A 26,001-nucleotide genomic window follows, 5' to 3' on the forward strand; every position below is an offset into this window, starting at 1 on the left:
AAGCCCCATGAGAAAGTTACCAAGGAAGACATTGTGTGTGTGTGTGTGTGTGTGTGTGTGTGTGCGCACGCGCGCGTGCGTGTGTGTGTGTGTGTGTGTGTGTGTGTGTGTGCGTGTGTGTTGAGGGGGGTTGTTAGAGAACATCCTTGTTGCCCTCTCATCTAGAATGGAAAGCTCTGAAGACCAGAGTAGCAGGGTCTGGATCCCTTGGCTTTTCCTGTGGGGTCCGTTGGGATGAAATAAATTATGGCAGAAGAAAGAGATTGTCTCGGTGCATTTCCTTTCACTGGTGGCTTCTTGCTCAGTTAAAGTGGGAGGAAGGAACTCAAACCAAGAAATGAAAATCCTGGGGCTGGTGGGATAGTTCAGTGCTCTTGTAGAGGACTGGAGTTTACCCCCCCAGGATCCACACGGTGCATCAGAACTATCTGTAACTCCTGTTCCAGGGCATTTGGTGCTCTCTTCTAACCTGTTCGGGCACCAGGCATGAGGTGCATAAATACACACGCAGGCAAAGCACTTACACACTGAGAATAAAAATAAATAAAATCTTAATAATGAAAAAAAAACAAATGGAAGTCATTCACCTGAGAACATAGCTCAGGGGGGAGACAAGTTCAGGCCTCTCTGAATGCTGGGGAGGGGCACTCTCTTGCACAACATACAGCTTTTGTGTTTATTATTGAAAATCATAATGTAGTAGTGCTTTAAAATTGTGCAAGAGCTAACTCCTTTAACAGGGGAAGGAACCTGCTTGCTGAGCACACAGGACTCTACGGCCATGCCGGGGCTAGAACTGATGTATTTGACAGCCAGCCACAGGAAAAGGAGTGAGTGTGTACAATATGGGCAACAGTTGCTGGCACAGCTCCTCTCCAAATTTGTTCAAACAAGGCAAATGGCACCATCACACCTCCATGCAGAGAGGGGAAAATGTCTGAGCAGTAGCCCAGATTCTTTCCTCTACTTCACCCCATATTAATCTAGAGAACAGACAACTATTCAAGCATGTCTTGTCCTTCTTCCTCACACGGAACAAACTTCAGACTCCTTACCCTGCTGTTCCAGGCTGACTGTGCCCCGCTAAACTTCAAAGATTGAAACCCTAACCCCCAATACTTTGAAATGTGTCCTTATGAGGGAAAAAAAGCAACCATGATCAGTGAGAATCAAGTCACATTGGACAGGGGTGGGCCTCTAGTCCAGTAAGAACAGTGTCCTAGTGGGAAGACGGCTGGATGAAGACAGATGCACAGGCAGAAGGCCTGGTGATGAGAAAGGCACAGGCTAGGGCTATGCACCTGTAACCCAAGGGATGGCCAGACTTGCCCAGCTTCCCACTACAAGAAGAGATTCAGGGAGACATCCTTTGTAGCTGCAGAGGGATTGTGGGACTAAGGACCACCTGGTTTCAGGCTTCCAGCAATCAGTCTGGTGAGACACCATACTTCTGTGGTTTCAAGTCACCTCCTCTGTGTGTGTGTGTGTGTGTGTGTGTGTGTGTGTGTGTGTGTGTGTGTTGCTTTGTGATATTACTCTGGGAATAAATACACACACTTCCAAGAACCTGTATGCTGTGGTGTCTGTCTACCTCACACAGCTCACTTTTCTCTGTGTTCCAGAACACAATACACCCATAGCCTCTGAGGATGTTGCACACACTGGTTGTTTCCCATAGAATGTTTTGTTATTTCCAGCTCCTCATGGGATAGATATCTTCTTAGATTTGGAGTTGTTTTAAATCTCACCATTCAGAGAGGCCTTTCCAGAACACCCTATCGACACACGCTTAAAGCATCCTGTCTCATTCCCCCTCCACAGTCGCCTCAAATGATTGTTAAGTTACAAAGCTGCTGGCTTGCTTTACTCTTCTAGAATAAGAACTGTGTAGAGGCATGGACCAGTCACGTGGGGCTGTTCTTCTAAACTGAGCTCATAGTCTTTCCTGGGAAGAGCTCCTTCGCCAAACATTCTCCACATGCTACACAGCTTGGCATAAGGAAGGTACTCAAAGACTCTGTTTTGAATGCGCGAATAAAGGAACGTACCATTGATATAACAGCTCACTGAGTGTCCCCTTACTGAAGGCAGAAAGCAGTCTTGGAACAAACCTGCAGTGGATCACAGAAGGACCAGTCAAGCAGGTAGTAACACATCCCATAGGAGCCAGAACGAGAATCAGAAAACGGGCCTCTAAGAATTAAAACATATGTTTTTCTACTAGTCTGCTTTGCTGAGGTTATTAAGAAAATAAGAGTGGCTGTCAGGTCTTTAGAAACCTAATCATACTGTAAAAGGACCCGGGGAGCTAGCGACCCAAAAGAAATCCTAAGGTCATTTGATCTCCAAAATGAGCAGTCGGATCCTAATTTGCAACCTGTGGGAAATTCAGCTTTGCAGAGACTGGCATAGATGCTATCCAGGCAAAGGTGTGGTTTCTGTTCTGAAAACACAGGGAGACTTATTTGTTCAACATGCCCAAAGGCAGATGATTTTTCAATATAAACTCACGTCTTTACCCTTTGTTCAGGGTTCAGTGTCAAATTCAACAGTCTGTATCCCCAAAGAAGCCCACCAGGCCATCTGACCTGAGAGTTGGTAGTAACCATTTTTGACTAATTTGGAAATCTCTCTGCACTTTGTTAATTTGACCCTTTCGGGGAAAGAAGTTTTTCAGTTCCCCTCTTTAGGGGAGAACAAAGAAGGACTTAGGATGGCTGGCCTTTAAGCAGGCTTCCTCCTGGGCCAGGTGAACAAGAACTTTCAGTTTCTCAGCCTCCTCCATGCACCTATCCTGTTGGTCCTGATGAAGAGTGATGGATGGATGACAGACGCTTCTTTGGAGAAGAGGGGAGGTAGCAGGAAAGGGGTGACGTGTTACCATGACAAAGCTTGATGGTTCCTGTGCCATAAAGGATTGGCTTCAAGACCAGGAGAGCATCCTGGCATCTCTCCAAGAGCAGTCACTGAGAAAGGGGCCTCCAGTCACTAGAATGTGAACTCCAAGGGGGCAGGTTTTGCCTGTCGGATTCACTGCTGCCCTTTCAGGACCCAGAACAATAAGGACCTCGCATGAAACAAAGGCTCAAGGTATCTTTACTGCTGGAAAGGGAGAATGAGCAAATGGTTCCGTGTACTTCCCACCAGGCACCAAGCAGCTTAGATATGACGACACATCTTTCTTTGAGCCGGTTACTTCCCTTGCTCTGAGCTCAGAACTCAGCGCATAGTACCACTCACCCAGGTTAGGCACTAAATCCTGGTTCACACCTCTGTCCCCATGGAATCAGCAATGAGTCCCTGGGGGGGGGGGAGGAGTGAGAGCTTGCAGCTGTGTTCACAACAGCCATCTCCTTCTTTGTCTCCATATTTAAAGCCAGTTGACACAGGACTGGGTACAGAGTTCTGAAGAGACACTCTGGCTGTGTCATGTTTGGCATGGAAGAGCCTTCAACAAACATCAGTGGAACGAAATGTGTCTAGACACTGCTCTCCAGACTCCTAGGTGGGACAAGGACACCGGGCGGAAGGGACCACAGTCTTAGCGTCTTAGCACTCTGTTTATCTTATTGTGTGGGGCAAACAAAGGCATCACTTTGGAGGGAACAGACCTAATAAGAGGCCTGTTACATTGGAAAAACAATGTAGCAGACCTCCTCTTAGCTCCCACTTAGAAAGCTCCAGTAGCCAGGGACTCTGCTTGTATGCATGGCATATTTAGCAGGGTGCTGGATGGGAAATTTGTGCTAACAGTAACTGTTAGCATTCAAAGCTGAATCAAAGACTCATTAAGTTTTTCCAGCCTTAAAGACAGTGGCCAATAGCTGAGGACAGACAGCTCTCTCAGAACATGGCAAAAGGCATCTCAACCACCTGTGCCATGCTCAGTCATTCATTGCTCAGGTACTGTCCTTTCCAGCCTGCAAAATGGAGGAGGAAAGGAGAGAGAGCAGTAAGGAGAATTAACTAACTAACTAACTAACTAACTAACTAACTAACTAACTTCTCCTTCCTCTTGCTGTGAGTGTGTATATATAAGTATATGCATATGTGGGGAGGGTAAATAATAATTTTTGTTATTATTTCCTAGTCAATGTCTATCTATTATTTATTATTACTATTATTTATGAGACATGGCCACTCACTGGCTTGTGCTGGCTGGCCAGTAAATGTAAGCCCCAGAGCCCTCCGAGGGCTGGGAACACAAATGGTGTCATTGTGCCTGGCTTTTCCAATGTAGGATCTGGGCACTGAATTCAGGTTCTCAAGATTATAGGGCAAAGCTTTGATAACTAAGCTCTGACTATCATCTCCTTCCTTCTCTTTCACAGGGGAGAGGAGATAACATCCCTTCTCATCCCTACCAGCCTGAGGTAGAGAATAGCAGTTGCACCTATAAGATGGTGGCAGTAAAATTCTCTTAAGCGCTGGAATTTGCTTGGTCCCTGTCCTAGCATCATCAATATGATCAGAATAGAGAGGATAGTTCTTAGAGACTGGTGTGGTCCAAAGAGCATGGGACACATAGTTACAGAGGGGATCATGCCAGCTAGGAGGCCTCTGGAAGGGCCAGACCAGTCAGCTGAGGAGGGTCAGTTGCATAAATCCCTAAAAAGAAGAGATGGGGATTTTTGGTGGCCCCAGTCACCTCTGAACCTTAGAGGACATGAAGAAGAACACAGGTCTCCACAGCACCTCAGAGCAGAACATAAAGACTAGAGGCCAAGGGGAGCCATGAACTGCTCAGGCAGCTGCTGGAACAGAGCTGGAACAAGGAAGGTGGTGCTTCTTGATCCAGGGGCTGAAGGAATGGACCTGACCCAAGGAAAGTGAAGTGGTCACTCTCTGAGAGGGTTCAAAATGACCGAGGACCGTGACAGTCTGTATCATGCCAAATAACTAACGTGACATCAGTGGGTGAAACCAGAGTGAATGACAACCCCCAGACATTTCTGCTTATCTTCTGTTATTGCCAAAAATATTAAAGGAGATTCAGCTCTGGAGGGAGGCAGTGTGGGTGGGGCAAAGGAAAGAGGAGTCAGGATGACCGTGCACTCTTGGTTGATGGTACTCCAAAGATGCAGAGGCTGGGGAGGAAGAGAAGTTGATGTCTCTCATCTTCCTCCAGATCCCTGGGGTCCTGAACCTAGTTAACGTCTGAGGAGGAGGTTTCAAATTAACTTTGAGATGGGTGTTTTAAACTAGATAGGTGGAAGGATTTTAAACAACAAAAGTTGTTAGGCAATCACAGACTCAAGGTATCATTAAGGTGTGAGCTTAAAAGAGCATACCTGGGGAGGGACGATGATTCGGTGTAAAATTTTTAGAGATGATGGAGGAAGGTCATTGGTTGATTTAATAAAGAAGCTGCTTGACCTGATAGGTTAGAACGTAGGAGGGAGGAGCAGAATGCTGGGCGGAAGAGGAAGTGAGGTCAGAGACTCGACAGCTCTCCTCTTAGGGGCAGATGCCTCAGAGAGACACGAGATGCTCCACTCCTGCGGGCAGAGGTGAGAGCTCTGCTCTCTGAGGCACACGCGATGAAGCTCCGACCCAGGATGGACGTAGGCTAGAATCTTCCTGGTAAGCGCACCTTGGAGTGCGACACATATGATTGGAAATGGGTTAGTCCAGGTGCGAGAGTTAGCCGAGAAAAGGGCTAGAGCTAAAGAGTCAAGCAGTGATTAAAAGAATACAGTGTCCGTGTAATTATTTCGGGTAAAGCTAGCCGGAGGCGGCCAGGGTGCTGGAGATGCAACCTCACTGCTCCTATTACTACATAGAGAAAATAGAGAAGAAACAAAACACCTCGGTGTTATGCAGTCTGGGCCCCGGTTTGCACTATGAATCGGTTACACAAGCATTGTATCATTGCACAGTAAGATGTACGTACACACTCATCACTGAACACAGAGGGGAACTTGGGATAAAGAAGTGTACAACTCGTTGCTGGGTCCAACTGGCCTCTACTCATTCAGAATAGTCCCCCACTCTGCCCTGTATACCAGCGGCACCTGTGTTCACAAGCAGGCACCACGGGGGACAGGGAGTATGGATCCTGGATGAATCAGCAATAGATACGTGTGCTTGTTCCTCGAACCTTGGGATTCTGGGCAAAGGAATCTGTCTCAGCTTTGCTTTCCTCCTCTATGGTCTGAGGGTGGTGGCTACTGGCACTATGCTGTAAAGGTTTGCTAAGAATAATTTTTGCATGTTATCTAGAAGGTATGTTCATCACTAACTCTTCACCCTGCTTTTCTAAATGCTCAAGGTGCACCCTTCTCTTTGATCCCCTGCATGCCCCTTCTGGAGGGAACCTCTAGCTGGTATTTGGATGCTCCCATTATAACTGACATCTCTCTAATTATATTATCTACTCGACATTCCTCTAATTATATTATCCCCTGTGCAAGGGCAGAGGGAGAAACCCACACCTCACTGAATCTCTATGGTAACTGTGCACACGCAGTAGGGGTTCAGCTAACTCTGGTTCTGCTGAATTATCACTGTTAAACAGCCAGGGAAACTCGAAGAAGAGGATGGTGATGTGAATGCTGGACATAACTAAGGCATTGAATACTCACTCCATGCTAGGCACGGTGCCAGGCCCTTTAAGGGCATTCTTTCATGGCATCCAAAAAAAATTAGTCCTTTACTTTTCAATTTAGCCCTAGGAAGAGTCTTAGGACAGAGGCAGAAGGTAGCCAGATTCTTTGTCAAAATATCTCAGAAACACTTCTAGCCCAGTTGCTATTAAAACCCTTGCTTCCCTCCAAAGTGTTCTGAGCTGGACCTCTGCAGTTCACAAAGCTCTCAGCACTTCTGTCTTCCAAGCTCCTACTAAGATGGCCTCTTAATATCTGCTTAGAACAGTCCAAAGATCTTCCACGTTTCTCAAAACAACAACAACAACAACAACAACAACAACAACAACAACAACAACAGCAACAAGCAGCATGGTCAGGCCTGTCAGAAAATAGGCAACTCCCTGGTACCAACTTCTGTATTGGTGGCTTTTTTATTGCTGTGATAAAATACCATGACCAAGGCAATTTACAAAAGAGAGATTTAGTTGGGAGTATGGCTTCAGAGGTCGATAATGTCAGAGCAAAGACATGACTGTATGAACAGCTGGCAGCATCCACATGCAGGATGTAGAGAGGGTGCATCAAGAATGGTGCCAGTCTTGGGAAACTTCAGTGCCCACCTCCAGTGACACACCTCTTCCAACAAGGCCACACCTCCTAATCCTTCCCAAATAGTGCCACCAACTGGGACCAAGTACTCAAACACAAGAGCCTATGGGGAGGGAGGGTCATTTTTGATTAAATTACCATAGAACCTTCCATAACTCTTGAAGGTCATATGTTGGTGTTATTTAGTTGACTTTAACTAGAATCTATCAAGAGTTTATCATTGCATGCAGCAGTAGACGTTGTTATGGTTTGGATATAAAGAGTTTACCCAAGGGCTGGAGAGATGGCTCAGTAGTTAAGAGCATTGCCTACTCTTCCAAGGGTCCTGAGTTCAATTCCCAGCAACCACATGGTGGCTCACAACCATCTGTGATGAGGTCTGGTGCCCTCTTCTGGCCTGCAGGCATACACACAGACAGAATATTGTATACATAACTAATAAATAAATATTTTTTTAAAAAAAGAGTTTACCCAAGACCAGGGAGATGGTTCCATTGGTAAAAATGCCTGCTGTGCAGGCACGAGGACCTGAGTTAGCCTGATAGAGTAGCACATGCCTGCAACTCCAGCGCTGGTGTCGGCCAAGGGCAGGGACATGGAACCAGACCAGCCAGCACAACTAAATCAAGGGGAAAGACACCCATTGTCTTTCTTTGACATCACACATGCAGATGCACCTACACACACACATAAACAAACCTACACTAACAAATACACACACAACAACCACAACATAACACACAAAAAGATCTCCCCAAAGACTCAAGTATCAAAGCTGATGGGTTTGGGGGGATGAGTAGATTAGGCAGTGATGGATATTGTGCAAGGTAAGGCCTGATTAGAGGAAGTGGGTGGTCACTAGGGGAGAAGCCCTTGAAGGCTATATCTTGTCCTTAAACTCTTCCTCTGGATTTGCCTTCTCTGCTTCCTGCCCACCACGGGTGAGCAATCACCGTATGGTACTGACATGCATTCTGCTTCACTACAGACCAAAAGCAGTGGAGTCAAGTGAACATGGGCTGAATGAAGCCTCTGAGATCAGCCCCCACCCTCACTCCTTGTATCATGTCTATGCCGTTGAGATATTGCACAGTTGCTTGTAGGACAAGGACACCTTTCATATGGGTAGAAGAGGAGCCATTAATTGCTCAAAATGACACAGCCAGCAACAGGAAGATCCAAGGTTTAGGCCACTGAAATTTCTCTCTCAAGCACCATCTTCCCCCTGTGTTCTAGGAATCATGGGATGGGTGACTTGCCAGGATGCTGCGTAGCTGATAAATGACAGTATGGAGATTTAAACACCCTAAGCTTAATGTTTGGTAACAGGGATCCAAAGCAACAGTTCATCAATGGACTATGAGCTTTGTTTTGATCTTTGGGCCTCTTCAAAAAGACCGAAGACTTCAGGGCCCCTCTCCTAACCTTTTAAACATCTCAGCAAAGCAAGCTATTCCCTGACTTAGAGGAATGGGGTGCTTTGGCTGACTCTCTGATGAAAGAAACCTTATTTTTAGTGAATACCACAAAACAATTAATATACACCCACCAGAAGTTACATATTATCCTTTTAGTAATTTCACCCCTCCCCTGGAAGCCTTTCTGAATATTTGCTCCCCATCCCAGGGACCTATTTCTGAGGTCAGCTCTCTCTGTTCTTCTCTAAGACTGACCTCCCAGTGTGACTCCCTGCTACCTATCAACCTGTTCTCTCTGCAAACAATGCCCCCCTTGGCTGCTGTCCTGGGATGGCAGAGCTGTCCCAATGGCCTCCCTCCCTTCAGTGCCAGGGGTCTTAGTGCTTGCCTCTACTCTGTGCATCCCTTACCATTACCCAGGACTCCCCTCACTTCCCCACCCTCAAGGTTAGAAATTCCCTCTTTTAAGTTTCCCCCAAACTGTGACCATGCCCTCTTGAAGAACTCATATCATTGCGTTGACTCTGCCTGTCTTCTGAATGGAGGCCTGAGGTGTTGGACTCTTCTTTGTATACCTACTGTGTGTCAGAGAACTCGGCACACAGTGGGTCCCCAAATCATGTGGGCCAGAAAGATACTGGATTTTGGTATCAGACAAACCTTTCTCCATGTTCTCACAGCCTCAGTCCACCCACCTCCACTTAACACAAAGATGTTTCTTCATAGGAAGTCAGAAACAAAAGTAATTCACCCTTCAAGATTTGGCTCCCAACCCACTTCCAAAAGGAAGTCTCTTGGATTGTTCCCAGCTCATAAAGATCTCTTTAAACGAATTTTTACAACCATTACAGTCTGTATATTTCAGTTGTCAATTGCATCCTTCTGCGACTGTCTTCAACGGTCACTTTCTTGCGCGTGCAGGTTCGTGTGTTGCTGTCTTAACGCATCTGCAAACTCCGCAGATGCTGTGACTGTTTCTAAAATGGCAGCATCATTTGGTTGTCGTATTTGTATGATGATGGCCCCTGACAAGCTGAGCTCTTTCAGGCCTGACGCTCTCCTACATCAATCTTCATAGGACAGCTCAGACAGTGCTGGCACCAGGGGGGGCTCGGCTGGGCTTTGCTAAACGAGGACATTTGGTGACCCCTTTTAGCCCCATGGCCTGAACTTACTAAGTACTCACAGATCTTATTTGCTGACTGGGGAAATAAAAATTCACAGTTCTTATCCTAAAGCATGCTTCAGATGAAGCCCAGAAATCCTTGGATTAAACACTCTTTCGAATTTATCAGCTTGCTTTTCATAAATGCATCTTTGGTCTCAAAACTGAAGGAGTATTGGGAGACATCCCTCAGCAAGTCTTTCCCACATCAATTTTATGCAGAGCCCCTAAATCACCCTGAATTTCATATACCTCCATTATTAAATTCAATACATCACATCGAGAACAGACAGCGATACCAGCTGGATCCGGTTGGTGCCCCCACACCTACACCTGCACTAAAGCGTAGCTCCTAAATATGGAATCAGCTTTGCTATTTAATTTTTTAGTGGAGGAAACAGACATCCCAACCCCCTCACAGGAGATGCTGCTCTGTCTGCTGTATCAGCTACAAAACACAGGCTTCGGCTCTGTTTTGCCAACTGATTATATAGGAGGGCTCTCCGCAGATGGCAGGCTTAGTACCCGAAGACAGTCCCACTGTCAAACAGATCACTGTGTTCTGTTTTCCCTGGGTGTAGTAAAAGTGTGCATGGGAAGAGGGGATGTACAAAAGAAACAAATAAACTCATCTTCCTCAGATAACCACGGCCTTACTCTGTCCCCTACACCCAATTGCAAGCCCTGTTTCTGGCTTCCCAACTGCTGCATCCCAGCACACAGCCCTGCCACTGAGCCCTAGAGATCTGGGTTAGCAGGGGAGGAGGAGGGGTAGGTTCCAAGGCCAGTTAGGAGGAGGCTTAAAGCCAGGCTCAGGGAAGCTCATTGCAAAGCAACAGAGAAAAGGAAAAAAGAGGAGAGGAGGGAGCCCAGAAGGCAGAAATATCAGAATGAGAGAGTGTGCAGGATTAAGGTCTTCTGGATCAGTACAAAACCAGTGGCCTGCATTTGCCATCTTCAACACAGGCAGGGGACAAAGGCAAAGACATCTTGTTTGGCACAGCCAGAGTCTGCTCTAAGCCCTGGCCCACAGCCCCTTCTGCATTCTGCTAAATGCGTGCTGAACGTGTCTCCTGACTCTGGACAAAGATCTGTAATATTGACAAGGCCACGGCTGGGTAGTTCCAGCTAAGTTATCTCTGGCAGGAATCTGGGTCTGCAGCAAGGCAGGGGTGCTGAGTCCTGTCTGCAAAAGGCCTCCAAGTATTTTCCATCTGAGGCCCTAGTGTCTGGCACAGGTGGGTTTTTTTTTTTTTTTTTTAGATTCATGCTGACTTGGTTTCCCCCCTTTTTTTACCTATAATGTTTAGTTTTGAAATTTATTTACTTTTATTAATGACCTTATAGTATCTTTATTTATTTATTTATTAAAGATTTCTGTCTCTTCCCTGCCACCGCCTCCCATTTCCCTTTTAAGTGGGTACTTAGAGAACTGTAAAGTGTCGAGGGGGAACAGCTGTTCTCCATAGAGCTTCAACAGGAGAACAGGGTTCTTGCTGCTGACCCTGGTTAGTTCTTTTATGTGTTCACTGGCAGGGGCGGGGGAAGCATTTATCTGAGCAAAGTGGTACAAAGCTGTAGAGACAGGAGGATCAGGAGGTCAAGACACTCCTCAGCTGCATAGTGAGTGTGAGGCTAGCCTGGGCTATCTATCTATCTCAGACAAACAAATAATGTTAGGAAAATACTTCAGGAAAAAGTAACCCATTCCTCTGACATACATTTTCACATATGTGTAAAATCCGACTGGCCTGACTCTTTCTGCTGAGGCCACCCTAGGTGACATTTTTGCTGCTTCAGCTCCTGTCCCTTCTGCCCAGTGTGCTGTGCCCTGCTTTTCATATTTTTCATGTGTATGGGTATATGTCTTCTTCAAAATGACCCTTCTTCCCACAAATAGCCAAACAAATGGCTGGATTTCTTTTATTCATTATTTTATATGTAGTAGCCTTTTGCCTACATGTATTTCTATGCCTGGTGCCCATAGAAGCCAGAAGAGGGTATCCGATCCCCCTGGAACTGGAATTAGATGGTTGCAAGCCACCAAGTGCATGCTGGGAATTGAACTTGGGGCATTTGGAAGAGAAACCAGTGCTTTTAATCCCTGAGCCGCCTCTCCAGCACTACGGCTGAATTTCCACAAGCATTATTAAGTGCAAAAGGCTATATCACCATAAGAGAAAGTACTTGTGTTAGATGGGCTTTGTTTAGGCATGAGTTGGAGTCACTACCCACGAGTTCAGTATTGATGAATCAACAGCATCTGTGAGAGAAGGAGTCTTTAAACACAAACACCCACAGGAGAAGCCTATGCACTGATTGTAAAGATGTTGTGACCAGAGGTTCACAGAATCCTAACCCAGCACTCCTTCCAGAAGTAATGTTTTACTATTAATCAAATGTTTGAAGCAACCTTATATATAAAATATAACTGCAGCAGCGGATGAGATCCAACTACGCTTTTTTTTTTTTTTTTTTTGCATAAGGTCAGCTCCTTGAAATGCTTTTCTATTTCTGATCGCAGAGGCTGCAGGATGGGTGGACAACAACGGGAAGAAACTGGGGGATTGCACGGCATGGTTTGGATATGGTTGTGTCCGCCAACGGTTTGTGTGCTGGAGGCTTGATCCCCTGTACAGCAATGTGTATATGGGTGACAACTTTTAGAGGTGAGACTTGGGGGGGTGGTCCTTGGGTCATCGAGGATTCGTGCTCAGAAGGGACTAAGGTAGCTTTCCTGTCACTCCCTGAGATTTCTTGAGAGCGAGTTTTCATAGGAACTGGTCCCTGGATTCCCGAATCACAGTGTGAACTTTCCTTCTCACGCTCCTGCCAGGAAGCCATCCTTGCTAGGTCATCACCAGAGGCCGAACCATCAGGATGTCTGACTTAGGCTTCTAACCTCCAAAGTATGAGCTAAGCGAATGCAGTTTCTTTAGGAGGTTAACCTACCATGGGCATTTTATTAAAGCAACAGAAAACAGACTACCACATCTTGTGTGTACTTTATAACAGTCCTTGGCATTGTCCTTCTTTCCAATTAAGGAGGTTAGCTTTAGAGAGGCCAGTCGATGTACCTGATGCTCTACAGGACAGGAGGCAGGGTTATAACAGGGCACCGGGATGCCTTTGCCGGCTCCCATATGCATGCCTCAAAAAATCCATCTTCTCCTTCAAGTGTGAGACCTGTAAATCTGGCAATAATTACATACCACGGCTCTGTTACACGGCGAAGGTGAAGGGCTGTTGCAGATAATAGGGTCCTTAATTAGCTGACGCTCCAGCCTTGACTTAAAGGGAAAATATCATGCATAGGCCTAACTAATTAGATGATCCCTAACAGGTAGTGAGAGGTTCTTGCTGCTGATGGACTTAGAAAAGCAAGCCATAGGGTCTATAGCTGGGAGGACATTTCTTCTGCCAACAATCCTGAGACTGGAAAAAGACCCCCGAGACTCAGATGAGAGAACAGACCTAGCTGGCATCTTCATCTGTACCCAGAAACTGATGGAGGATGGCCAAGTGCTGCTCATGGTGGGAAATGGTGCAGTGAGAGAAAACTAATATATGTTGCTGAGGGATGGCAGAGTCAGGGCAAGCACACAATTCCACCTGCCTCCCTAAATGATGCTCTTTCCCTTCAGACCACATGGTGCACATCTGGGCAGCTGTTTGCTTGTCTCTTTGTTTAATGATTAGCACTTGGGAAGAGAGGTGGCACGCAGGGATATGAGGACGTTCAGATGTAATAGCTGAGGCCTGACACAAAGGGGGATCCTGGTCTTGGATGGTAACAATAAGAGTCTGGGAAAAGGGTGGCCAGCCACTCAGTGTTTGAGAGATGAGGGTTGGAAGTATTTTTATCTTTTCTGTGCTGAGAAAATAGCTGTCAGAAGATTTTGGGGGAAACGTTGGGTCTCCATTGTTGAACGAATGCAAAAAAGATCACCATTGTGACCAAAATTTTGATGTACACAAATAGCAAATGTATATGATTCAACAAGTGTGTGTCGGGAGAAGGCCTAACCAGTCCTTAGACCAGGGCCAAGGCAGTGGCCAGACGCAGGGCAGAAGCCAAATATTTAGTGGGAAAAGACTTCTTGAGTATGGAAAATAAGCGAGTAGGGACACTATCCAGGGAGGGAGCTGGTGACACACGGTGTTCAGAGCCTAGAGGAGCTCTGTCAGTGACAGCATTCATGATGGTTCACCTTGGTTGACAGGATTTAGACTCGCCTAGGAGACACACTTGTGAGCGCACCTGTGAAGGCACCTCCAGAAAGCTCTAAATGAGGTGGGAATACCTGTAAGTGTCACAATTCCACTGACTAGCACCCCAGGATGAGTAAAAGCACATAGAGTAGCACCGTTTATCTCCCTCTGATTCCCGACTGAGGGCCCAGTGTGACCAGCATCTTCACAGTCCTGCTGGTATGAGGTCCTTTGCCATTGTATCCTCCAACTGTGAGTCAAAATATAGCCCTCCTTTGAGCTGCTTTCCATTACAAGAAGTCACTGACACAGACAGCATTTACACTCTAAGCACAGGAGATTTCAGGCAAGGGTCCTTTAAAACTGTAGAAAGGGCATCTGTGAAACCTCAAGGCCAACCTCCACATTCTGACTTTGGCTACGTGACAAGATGTGCTGCAAAAGCACAGGCGTGGGCAGAGTGGTTGGGGTGGGGTCCAGGCTGTGTCACTGGGGAGTCAGTGTAAAATTCTTAAGTGTCAGGCTACACACTTGCTATAGTACTGGATACACTGCGGTAGTGGCATTTCAACTGCATTTTAATAATAAAGACTGCCTGAAGATCTGAGAGCAAAACAGTCCTACTAGTCAGCCTTACAGACCAGCTTATGGTAACACACACCTTTAATCCCAGTAGCCATAATGACAGGCATCTTTAATCCCAGTAGCCACAATGAGACACATCTTTAATCCCAGTAGCCACACCAGTTGCCATAGAAATCAGGTGGTGCATGCCTTTAATCCCAGCCCTAGAGAGGATTATAAAATGGGAGGAAACAGCTCTCAACACAGTCTCATTCTGAGATTCCTAGAGGCAGGATCACCATTTCATACTGAGGTCAAGGTAAGAGACAGTGGCTGGCTGTTGTGCTTTTCAGATCTTCAGGATTGAACCCCAATATCTGACCCTGAGTTTTCATTATTTGTGTAATAATAGTAATAATAATAATAATACACTGGCAAGTAATGAGAACTAAATGAATGATGTTATTATTACTTGACACGGTACACGCCATGGATGGGGCCACAGCAGAACAGAGGGTCTTCCTGTGGATCACTTAGCCACCAAGGACAGGCCTTTCAGTCTTCAGGGTTTCAGCCCTCAAGGCCATGAGTGTGACTCTGCGGCCACAATGCTCTCATGGGGCCATTTGATCATCAACAGGCTTGGGTGGAGGGCACACATCATGGGGCTGTGGCAGTGGGTCTAGGAAGAGACCTCTGTACTGCCCAGTGTGCTCAGAGACACACATGGGGCCTCGTGGGCCCTGGCCTGTGATTAATGTAGCTGCTCCAGTTTAGAGTCGCCACTGGTGAATGGTTTCCCATCTAATTACCTGCCAGACAAGAAAGACTCTGCCCATCCCCCTCTGGCCTTCTTCCATTTCTTTCTATTCTCTTGCACTTCCTACCTTTAACTCCACATCAGGATGCAGACAAATGAACCTCAGGGTCACCTTCGGCCCTGGCCTGGGGCAGCTCTTACCTTGGGGAGCAGCCTGTCATGTTCCCTGACATTGTCAAAGGAAGCCCAGATAATGACATTTTCCTCTACCTTCCTCCAGACAATACTCTCTGGCTTTCTTTCTATCTTTAGATCAACCATCTCTTCCTAAAAGCTAACCTTGGGCACAGGTAGGGAATCTAATTATGGAGGCAAACTGGAGCACGATGCTGGCCCAGGTAGGTCAGAAAGGTAGAGACTTCGCCAAGGTTCTACTAGTTTCTTAACTAATACTTAGCCACACGCTGGCGATTAACTGGGACTGGACACAAAGGTAAGCGTTCTCTGCTGGTGAATGCTTGCAAATTCGCAACAGCCCTGAGATGTCCACATGGCATTAATAAGTAAAATGAGAGGTTAGGAAACTCTTTCTGGAACCCCAAACTAGCCAACTGGAGACGCCGTCTCTGCTGGTTTGACAACAGCCCCTGGTGTTCAACTGAGCTATGTGCACACGTGCTCTGGTACACACAGTGGCATTTACGGTTCAGTTTCTGGTGATAGCTCTGTTACAGATATAAAGCGGAGTCTGTCTTCCTGATCCTAGATGCACACCTGGTACTTGTATTCGTTTTCTAATCATACCTGGCAAAAGCAACTTTAAAGAGGAAGATTAGTTTTGGTTCATGATTTGAGGGGATATGTTCTATCATCATGGCCGAAAAGGTGTGAAGCCACTGGTCACACTGCATCTACAGTCAGGAAACAGGCAGAGGTGAATGCTCACACTCAGCTCACTTTCTCTTTGGTCCCATTTTTTTTTTTTTTACTTAGTCCAGGACCCCACGCCATGAGGATGGTGCTGTCCACATTCTGGGTGGGTCTTCCCCTCCTCAGTTAAAACTCTCTGGAGACACTTTATATATATATGCCTAGAGGTGGCTCTCATATGTGATTCTAAGTTCAGTCAAGCTGACAATGAAGATGAACCATCAGAGTCCTCCTACACACCTATCAGTAATGTCTTCTCGTCACAGATAGTCATGGTTGTCCCTAGATTGCTCATGGCATTTTCAGCATCACCCAAGCCAAGTTCATCTCTTTGCAGAGACAGACAACCGGTAACACCTTCATGTCCCGAGAAGCAGGCAACATGCCTGCAGTTCAGGGTCAGCTTCAAGATACCAAGTAACTCCAAAGAGAGAAAGACTAGAGAACCAATCCTGCTTTGCCTTGACTGTGACAGATAAAATAGTTATCATGAGATAGGGTTTCATTATGTAGCCCAGGCTGGCTCCAACTCATAGTCCTCTTGCCTCTGCATCAACCTTCTGAGTGCTGTGATTATAACCATGTGCTGCACCCTGCTACAAGATGTAAGACTCCACTCCACGGAAGGATGTTGTAGATACCAGTGGTCCAGACTTCAGCAGTCTGGAAGGGTAGATGAGCAGACATAAGCATGCTGTGTTGGATCACAGTCTGAAGCTGTTGAAGTTGCTTAAGAATGGTGACACAGTTTAAGGACTGGGAAGGGACCAAGGATAAGGGAACCAGATGGAAGAAGAAAAGGCCTTTAGCGCTGCGGTTACTAAGTAACTAAGCAGACCTGGGTTTGTGACTTAGACAAGGTGGTCTTCTTGTTTTTTTTTTTTTGTTTTTTTTTTTTTTTTGATGGTACCCATCTATTTGCAAACAGGAATAGGAGAGGTTTGTAATTAGTTTGTCTATAACAAAGCTGGTGGAGAAGGTTCTGGATGCCACCTGCCACAGGTCCTAAGGATCAGTGTTCTGAGAGATGCTGTGGATGCTGTGATACTGGCCACATGCATAGTGAAGTCCAGAGAGGCACTGTGCAGGGAAGATATTCTTCCACTCTGAGGCTGATCGTACAATAGGGAGCTTCAAGCAATTGGAATTTGTTATTTGTTTTTATCGGGTCAAAAGGTTAGAAATCCATTATCAAGGTAACAGCAGGGTGATATCATTTAGATACTAACTATTCCCCCTAAAGACTCGTGGACCCTAGACTCTGTTGCTAGCTGGGAGAGCCAATCGTTGGGAGGAGACTGGATCGTGGAGGCATTAGTTCACTGATGTGTTAACTCATCGTGTGTTCACACTGAAAGGGTTATTAGGAAGTGGGGTCTGGTTGGGAAAAGTAGGCTGCTTTTCTCAGATTGTCACAGCCCAGTCAAGCCTGACTAACACGTGGGGTGGATTCTCCAGAGGCTGTAAGGAAGATCTGATTTGTGCTACCTTCTTAGCTTCTTGTGTTCACTGGCAACTGACCAGGGTCCCTTGTCGGCAGCACTTTCCTCATTGTTTGGCCTGCTGTCGTGTGGCCTGCTTCTCTGTGTGTCTTCACCTGGCATCTTCATCCGGATCCTAGTATAGTCTAATCATAGCTAACTGCACTGCAAAGATCTGACTTCCAAATAAGGCTCCCTTCCAAGGTTCTGCACGAACATGAACTTGGGAGGGCCATGCACTAGTGAACCCACTACAGCTTACCACAGGTACTTCGGGCAGATCCCCCGCCCCCATAATGGGAAAAAAGAATGTGAATTTCTGAAGATGGGAGGTAAGTAGACCTAAGTTTTCTTCTCAACATGGCAGGGACTCTAGACATCTCTGAACACTGTCCATGACAGATTGAGAAGCCAGCCCTCCACCAAAAGGGCCATGGAGAAATGAAGCCAAACAGCCAAGAGAATCACACAGAGAGCTGAGGCAACTTCTTCTTCAGCTTGATACAAAGCAGACAACCTTTCCTGCTTTGGATAATTAGGGAAAAGCTGCTAGGGTCTCTGCCACTACGACAACGTTTCCCTTCAAGCTAACAGAAAAAAAAGGCAAAAAGCCTTTACTTTTCCCCTCTTCTCCCAAATCCTGTCAGGACTACAGGGGACCAAGAGGCAGACTCTTCACCTAGTCTCTTCCCTGTCAGAGGTACAACTCTGAGCAATGTAGTTTACGACCAGGAGCAAAACAAGACCGAGAAAACCTGTGTTCCTCTGAGGGACAGGCCTGTTCTCATGGTAGGACTGGCTTCAGGGACAGTCAGGAAGTGCGGTGTGGAAATGAGTCCAGTCTGGCCTAAGAAGATTAGTTCCCTCCCGGGGAAAGGTTCTAGGCAGCTGAGCAGGACAGCTCCCCATGCAGTGGTAGGGGGCTGTCATTACAAGGCCCAGATAGGACATAATTACACGCTCCCTGGAGGAAATGCTTAATTGATTTTTCAGGGTGTCTCAAGAGATTAAAAGACTGCCAGTGTTCAGGGTTAGCCGAGCGGTACAGATGCTGTCCTTCTGGAGAGCTGGTGCCAGAGAGATGGCAGACTGCGTGGGTGGTTCAGCATGCCAGTGTCCAGAGGGTCCTGCGGATTTTGCTGAACTTGGGAGAAGAAGTGATAAGGGACAGACAGTGGAGGTTTGCAAGCACTCCCTGGTCCTCAGGCCCAAGAGGCACGATCCAATCGGAGCCCCCGCCCCTGAGCGCTCAGCAACCCGCAAGTAGACACAGACAGAGGATAAGCCGGGAATCCACTCATGAACAAACCCATCCATCACTCAGTTAGTAATTCACTTATTCCACAGACATTAAGCCCATCCTTGTACTATGTGGAGCATCCTGCTAGACATGGGGGTTAGAATCAGGTGGTACCCTGGCCAAGGATGCAGACTACACAAGAACCATTCACTCCTGAAGCCAGCACCTTCCGGTGTCTGTCTGTGCCACCCTGAGCCCAGGCCAACTCGTTATTCCTTCTAATAAGTTCTGAATCAGCTGAAGAATGGAGCACGCAAGTCACCATGAATGACACCAAACTGACAGAGGGAGGTTTGCCTCTCTTTCATCTCAGCCGTTGGCGGTTCCTTTTTTACAGAAGAGACAACTATCACACAGAACCATTTTCTCACCAGACCATAGCCTCCCTGAGGATAGGGACCATCTGTTTTTACTGCTCAGCCCTAGGACGAACTCTCCAAATGCCTGCCAATTACACACTAAGTAACTGACACCCTCCTCTGACCTCTCCTGGCCTCGCTGATATGGAGGGCTGTCATAGGCTCTCCTGATATCATAGGCTAAGCCCTAGCCAAGCCCCTTGTTTTCAACTCCCTCTAGTCCCTGGTTCTGGCTGCTTTCAGACACTATGGAGACTGCATCACAGACAGCTTGTGGACTTACCTGCACGGTCTTTTCCTCAGCAACAGGCCAATGCATCATCTGTTGGTAGGATCCGGTGATGAAAGGATGAAATTAAGAAACCTCTGTGGATTCCCTCTGGCAAGTAGGGAAACTGAGTCAAGATTATGAATCCAGATTTTTAGGCTAGGAGTTACAGAGTTTGTTTGGGCCCTGCCTAATCCCCTAGGCCCAGTTGTCTCAGAATTAAAAGGAAAGAAGCCATTAGTGTGCAGGTCTGTTTTGCTGCCAAACCACACTATTCATTTTTTATCACTGAGGCCCAGTGATGTAGCTCGGAATCAGGGCTGGGAACCTGCTCAGCACTGTCAGCATTTCTCCCACCCTGAGACTGCTTTGGGTATCCAGCAACTCCTGCTATTAAAGAGAAAAAAAGTAGGAGGCTAGGGAGATGGTTTGATGAGTCAGAGGACTTGCTCTGCAAACATGGGGATCTGATTTTAAATCCCCAGCATCCACGTAAAAAGTTTGGCATGACTAAGCATGCCTATAACCCCAGCAGCGTGTTTGCTCATCAGCTAGCTAGCCAAAATGGTGAGTGCCCAGTTTAGTGAGAGACCCCGTCTCAAAGCAACACAGTGGAGAGCAAAAGAGAGACAGGAGATCAAGGCCTGCTCTGGCCTCAGCATCTACACCTGCTAACTCACATGCATGCATCAAACAGCAGCAGCAACAACAACACAGTACACACACACAGGGTGGGGAGAGAGAAATGGTTTCTTTCTTAGTGTGAGATAAAAGAGAAGGGTTGTTTCCAGATTGATGACTTTATCTCAGTACTAAATAAAATATGTGATTAAGTAGATGGAATATGTGTTCAGAATCAGAAGATGCAAGTTTTGATACCTAACCCTAACAATACCCATGTTCTGGGACAAATTAACTAATCTGAACAAAGCAAATACTCACCCTAATGATATCACAAAATCCTTATATACTTGAAGTGGAATCTTGTGTTATTACACAAATAATGGAACTTTTATTATATAAGAACATTAGCAGGAACAATAATAAGCTTTCCCAGAATTCTGAACAGCAATGGTAAGGCCCAGGAACCAACAATATTTCCATTCTTCTAGAATATTTTGATATCTCTACAGAGTTACCACATCAGACGACTTCACAGCATCAGTGCATACCATTTTCAAAACATTGCCATCCATTAATCCCTTTGACAGTCAGAACTTGGCTGAGTTCATTCCATCCTCTCCTCAGGCCCCAAAGCAGACACAATAGATTCAGCAATCCACAAAGGTTAATTAAGATGTCGTTTCTCTCTGATTTTAACTCATCGCAGTAACCCTGGTTATGTTTGCTCTCTTGTATAAAAATGTAATCGTTAATTACCAGATCAGAATGTCCTAGAACACAGGTACCTAAGAGAAATGGCAGATGGTAAAAATGACCAGTGATAGAAGAACTTTGGAAAATAGTCATCTAATTTATGAAACCTAGTGCATTAGAAGGGAATCTGGATGATTCTAGTCTTATTTTTTAAAAACTATATGCTTCATTGAAAATTCATGCTTCTGTGGACTCACATAGTGTTCCATGTTATGAAGGACAAGGAAGAGATAGGTTGGCCCAGCATAAAGAAAGAATAGTCATGCCACCTACAACACCCCCAAGTGACCAGGCAGCAGCATCCTTCCCACCCACCCCTACTATCCCCTACCACATCAGCAACCACCAAAGCCACAGGCCCCATGTGCACCTGGAGGAAGAGTGGACACTGGAGACACAGGCCCCGCCTGCAATGAGTGGAGGAAGAGCTGGGTAGACAGCAGTGGAAGAATACATCCAACAACATGAAGAGCAATATGGCAGCACCAGAAACAGATTGTTCTACAACAGCAAGACCTAAACATCACAACGTAGAATAACCAGAAGAAAATGACCTTAAAAACTAGCTTTATAAATATAATAGAGACCCTTAAAGGGGAAATGAAAAATTCCCTTAAAGAAATGGAGGAAAAGACAAACAGAAAATTGGAAGAAGTCAATAAATCCCTAAAAGAAAGCCAAGAAAATAAGAATCAAACAGTTCAAGACTTGAAAACTGAAGTAGAGGCAATAAAGGAAATACAAACTGAAGCAATTCTGGGAATGGAAAGCCTAGGTAAATGAACAGGAACTGCAGATGCAAGTATAACCAACAGAATGTAAGAGATGGAAGACAGGATCTCAGATGTTGAAGCTACGATAGAAGAAAGAGGTTCATCAGCCAAAGAAAATGGTAAATCCAACAAAAGCTTAACACAAAATCCAGGAAATCTGATACACCATAAAATGAACAAACCTAAGAAGAATAAGGATAGAAGAAGGAAAATTCCAGTTCAAAAGCACAGAAAATATATTCAATAAAATCATAGAAGAAAACTTTCCTAGCCTAAAGAAAGATATGCCTATGAAAATACAAGAGGCTTACAGAACACCAAATAGACTAGACCAAAAAAAATCCCCTTTGCATGTAATAATCAAAACACTAAACATATAAAATGAAGAATGAACATTAAGAGCTGCAAAGGAAAAAGGCTAAGTAATATATAAAGGCAGACCTATAAGAATTACACCCAACTTCTCAATAAATACTCTGAAAGCCAGAGGCCCTGGACACACATTCAGCAGACACTAAGAAACCACGAATGCCAGGCTGAACTATTATAACCAGCAAAGCTCTCAATCACCGTAGACAGAGAAAACAAGATATTCCATGACAAAACCAGATTTAAACAATATCTACAAATCCAGTCCTACAGAAAGCATTAGAAGAAAAACTCCAACCCAAGGAAGTTAGCTGCACCCACAAAAACACAGGAAACAGACTTACACCAGTAAACACAAAAGGAGGGAAATACACAAACACTACCACCACAACTAACAAAACCAAAAATAACAGAAATTAACTATTACTGGTCATTAATATATCTTTATATCAATGAACTCAATTCACTTCTAAAAAGACACAGGCTAACAGAATGGGTATGAAAATAGAACTCATCCTTCTGCATACAAGAAACACACCTCAACCTCAAAGACATAAATTACCTCAGAGTAAAGGGTTGGGAAGAGAGTTTCCAATCAAATGAATCTAAGAAGAAAGCTGATGTAACTACCTTAATATCTAGGAAAATAGACTTCAAACTAAAATTAATTATAGGGATGGAGAAGGACACTTCAAACACATCACAGGAAAAAGCCATCAAGACAAAGTCTCAGTTCTGAACATATATGCCACAAATACAAGTGCAACAACATTTATAAAAGAAACATTACTAAAACTTAAATCACACATCAAACCCCACACATTAATAGTGAGAGACTTCAACATCATACTCTCACCAATGGACAGGTCAGCCAGTCAAAAAAACTTAGCAGAGAAATAAGGGAACTAATAGATGTTATAACTCAAATGGAATTAACAGATATTTATAGAATATTCCACCCAAACACAAAAGAATATACTTTCTTTTCAGCACCTCATAGAATCTTCTCTAAAATTAACCACATGTTCAATAACAAAGCAAACCTCAACAGATACAAAAATTTGTAATAATAATAACCCCTGTATCTTAATGGATAACCATGGCTTAAAGTAAGAATCCAACAACACTAATTGCAGAAAGCCTACAAACTCATGGAAATTAAACAATGTTCAACTGAATCATCACTGGGTCAAGGAAGAAATAAATAAAGCAATTAAAGACTTCCAAGAATTCAATGAAAATGAAATTACAATGTATCCAAATTTATGGAACACAATGAAAGCAGTGCTAAGAGGAAAGAAAGTTCATAGCACTAAATGCCCACATAAAGAAGTTGGAGAAATCTCACACTAGTGACTTAACAGCATATATAAAAGTTCTAGAACAAAAAGAATCAGACTCACCCAAGAGGAGTAGATGCCAGGAAATAATCAAATTGAAGGCTGAAATCAATAATTAAAAAAAAAAACAAAGAGCACAATACAAAGAATCAGTGAAACAAAGAGTTGGTTCTTTGAGAAAATCAACAGGATAGACAAACCCTAATTCAAACTAACCAAAATGCAGAGAGAGACTACCCAAATTAATATAATCAGAAATGAAAAGGGGGCATAACAACAGACACTGAGGAAATCCAGAGAATCATTAGGTCATACTTTAAAGACCAGTAATCCACAAAATTAGAAAATGTTAAAGAAATGGAGAATTTTCTTGATAGGTACCACATACCAAAATTAAATCAAAACCAGATAAACAATTTAAGTAGACCTATAACCCCAAAGGAAATAGAAGCAGTCATTAAAAGTCTCCCAACAACAAGAAGAACAAAAACCCAGGGCCACATGTCTCTAGCATAGAATTCTACCAGAATTTTTAAAAAGATCTAATATCAATATTCCTCAAATTGTTTCACACAATAGAAACAGAAGGAACACTACCAAACTTCTTTTACGAAGCTACAGTTATCCTGATACCCAAACCACACAAAGACTCAACTAAGAAAGAGAATTACAGACCAATCTCCATCATAATCATTGACGTGAAACTATTCAATAAAATACTGTCAAACCAAATCAAAGAACACATCAAACAAATCATTCACCATGATCAAGTTGGCTTCATCCCAGAGATGCAGGGATGATCTGATATACAAAAATCTGTCAATAAATAAACTGAAAGAAAAAAAACCATATGATCATCTCATTAGGTGCTGCAAAAAACCTTCAACAAAAATCCAACACCTTTAATGCTAAAGGTTTTGGAGAGAGCAGGAATACAAGGAACATTCCTAAACATAATAAAGGTAATATATAGCAAACCAACAGCCAACATCAAATTAAATAAAGAGAAACTCAAAGTGATTCCACTAAAATCAGGAAAAAAACAAGGCTGTCCACTCTCTCCACATTTATTCAACATATTACTGTAAGTTCTAAGTAGAGAAAAAAGACAACAAAGGGAGATCAAGGGGATACAAGCTGGAAAGAAAGAAGTCAAACTTTTGCTATTTGCAGATGATATGATACTATACATCAGTGACTCCAGGAATACTTCCAGGGAACTCCTACAGCTGATAAACATCTTCAGTAATGTGGCAAGATATAGGATTAAATAAAAAAAGTCAGTATCCGTCCTATATACAAATGATATATGGGCTAAAAAAGAAATCAGAGAAAGGTCACCTTTCACAAAACCCACAAATAACATAAAATATCTTGGGGTAACTCTAACCAAACAAGTGAAAGACCTGTATGACAAAAACTTTAAATTTTTAATGAAAGAAATTGAAGAAGGTATCAGAAAATGGAAATATTCCCCATGCTCTTGGATAGGTAGGATCAACATAATAAAAATGGCAATCTTACCAAAATCAATCTACAGATTCAATGCAATCCCCATCAAAATCACAACACAACTCTTCACAGACCTCAAAAGAACAATACTCAGATTTATATGGAAAAACCAAAATAGCCCAGGAGAGCCAAAACAATCCTGTACAATAAAGGAACTTCCAGAGGCATCACCATCATTAACTTCAAGCTCTACTATAGAGCCATAGTAATAAAGCACCTTGGTACTGGCATAAAAACAGACACATGAATCAATGGAATCAAACTGAAGATCCTGACATTATTATTATTATTATTATTTTTGAGACAGGGTTTCTCTGTGGCTTTGGAGCCTGTCCTGGAACTAGCTCTGTAGACCAGGCTGGTCTCGAACTCACAGAGATTCGCCTGCCTCTGCCTCCCAAGTGCTGGGATTAAAGGCGTGCGCCACCACCGCCCGGCGAAGACCCTGATATTAATCTACACACCTATGAACACCTGTTTTTTGACAAAGAATCCAAAATTGTACAATGGAAAAAAAGAAAGTATCTTCAACAAATGGTACTGGCATAACTGGATGTCTACATGTAGAAGAATGCAAATAGATCCATGTATGTCCCCCATTCATAAAACTCAAGTCCAAATAAATGAAAGATTTAAATATAAATCCAGTTACACTGAACCTGATAGAAGAGAAAGTGGGAAGTTGCCTTGAGTGCATGGGCACAGGAAACCACTTCCTAAGTATAATCCCAGTAGCACAGACACTGAGAGCAACAATTAATAAATGGGACCTCCTGAAACTGAGAAGTTTCTGTAGAGCAAAGGGCATGGTCAACAAGACAAAATGACATATTTGGTTTCTAGCCATATTTAAAGGACAGTGAGCTTATAATTCGCAATCCTAGAGAAGCTAAATGAGAACGTGAATCCAAAGACAAACATATAGGCATCCCCCTGAATATTAACCTTCATCAGGCGATGAAAGGAGACAGAGACAG

The 26,001-nt window shown here is 44.4% G+C and overlaps 1 protein-coding gene across 5 annotated transcripts in view; it reads right to left on the reverse strand.

The window, feature by feature from the left end:
• Slc8a3 (solute carrier family 8 member A3) overlaps positions 1-26,001 on the reverse strand; it is a 153,986-nt gene that overhangs the window by 98,236 nt on the left and 29,749 nt on the right. The gene's annotated exons all lie outside the window — the stretch shown is intronic.

Source organism: Microtus ochrogaster, chromosome 1 (assembly GCF_000317375.1).
Source record: "Microtus ochrogaster isolate Prairie Vole_2 chromosome 1, MicOch1.0, whole genome shotgun sequence".
NCBI lineage: Eukaryota > Metazoa > Chordata > Mammalia > Rodentia > Cricetidae > Microtus > Microtus ochrogaster.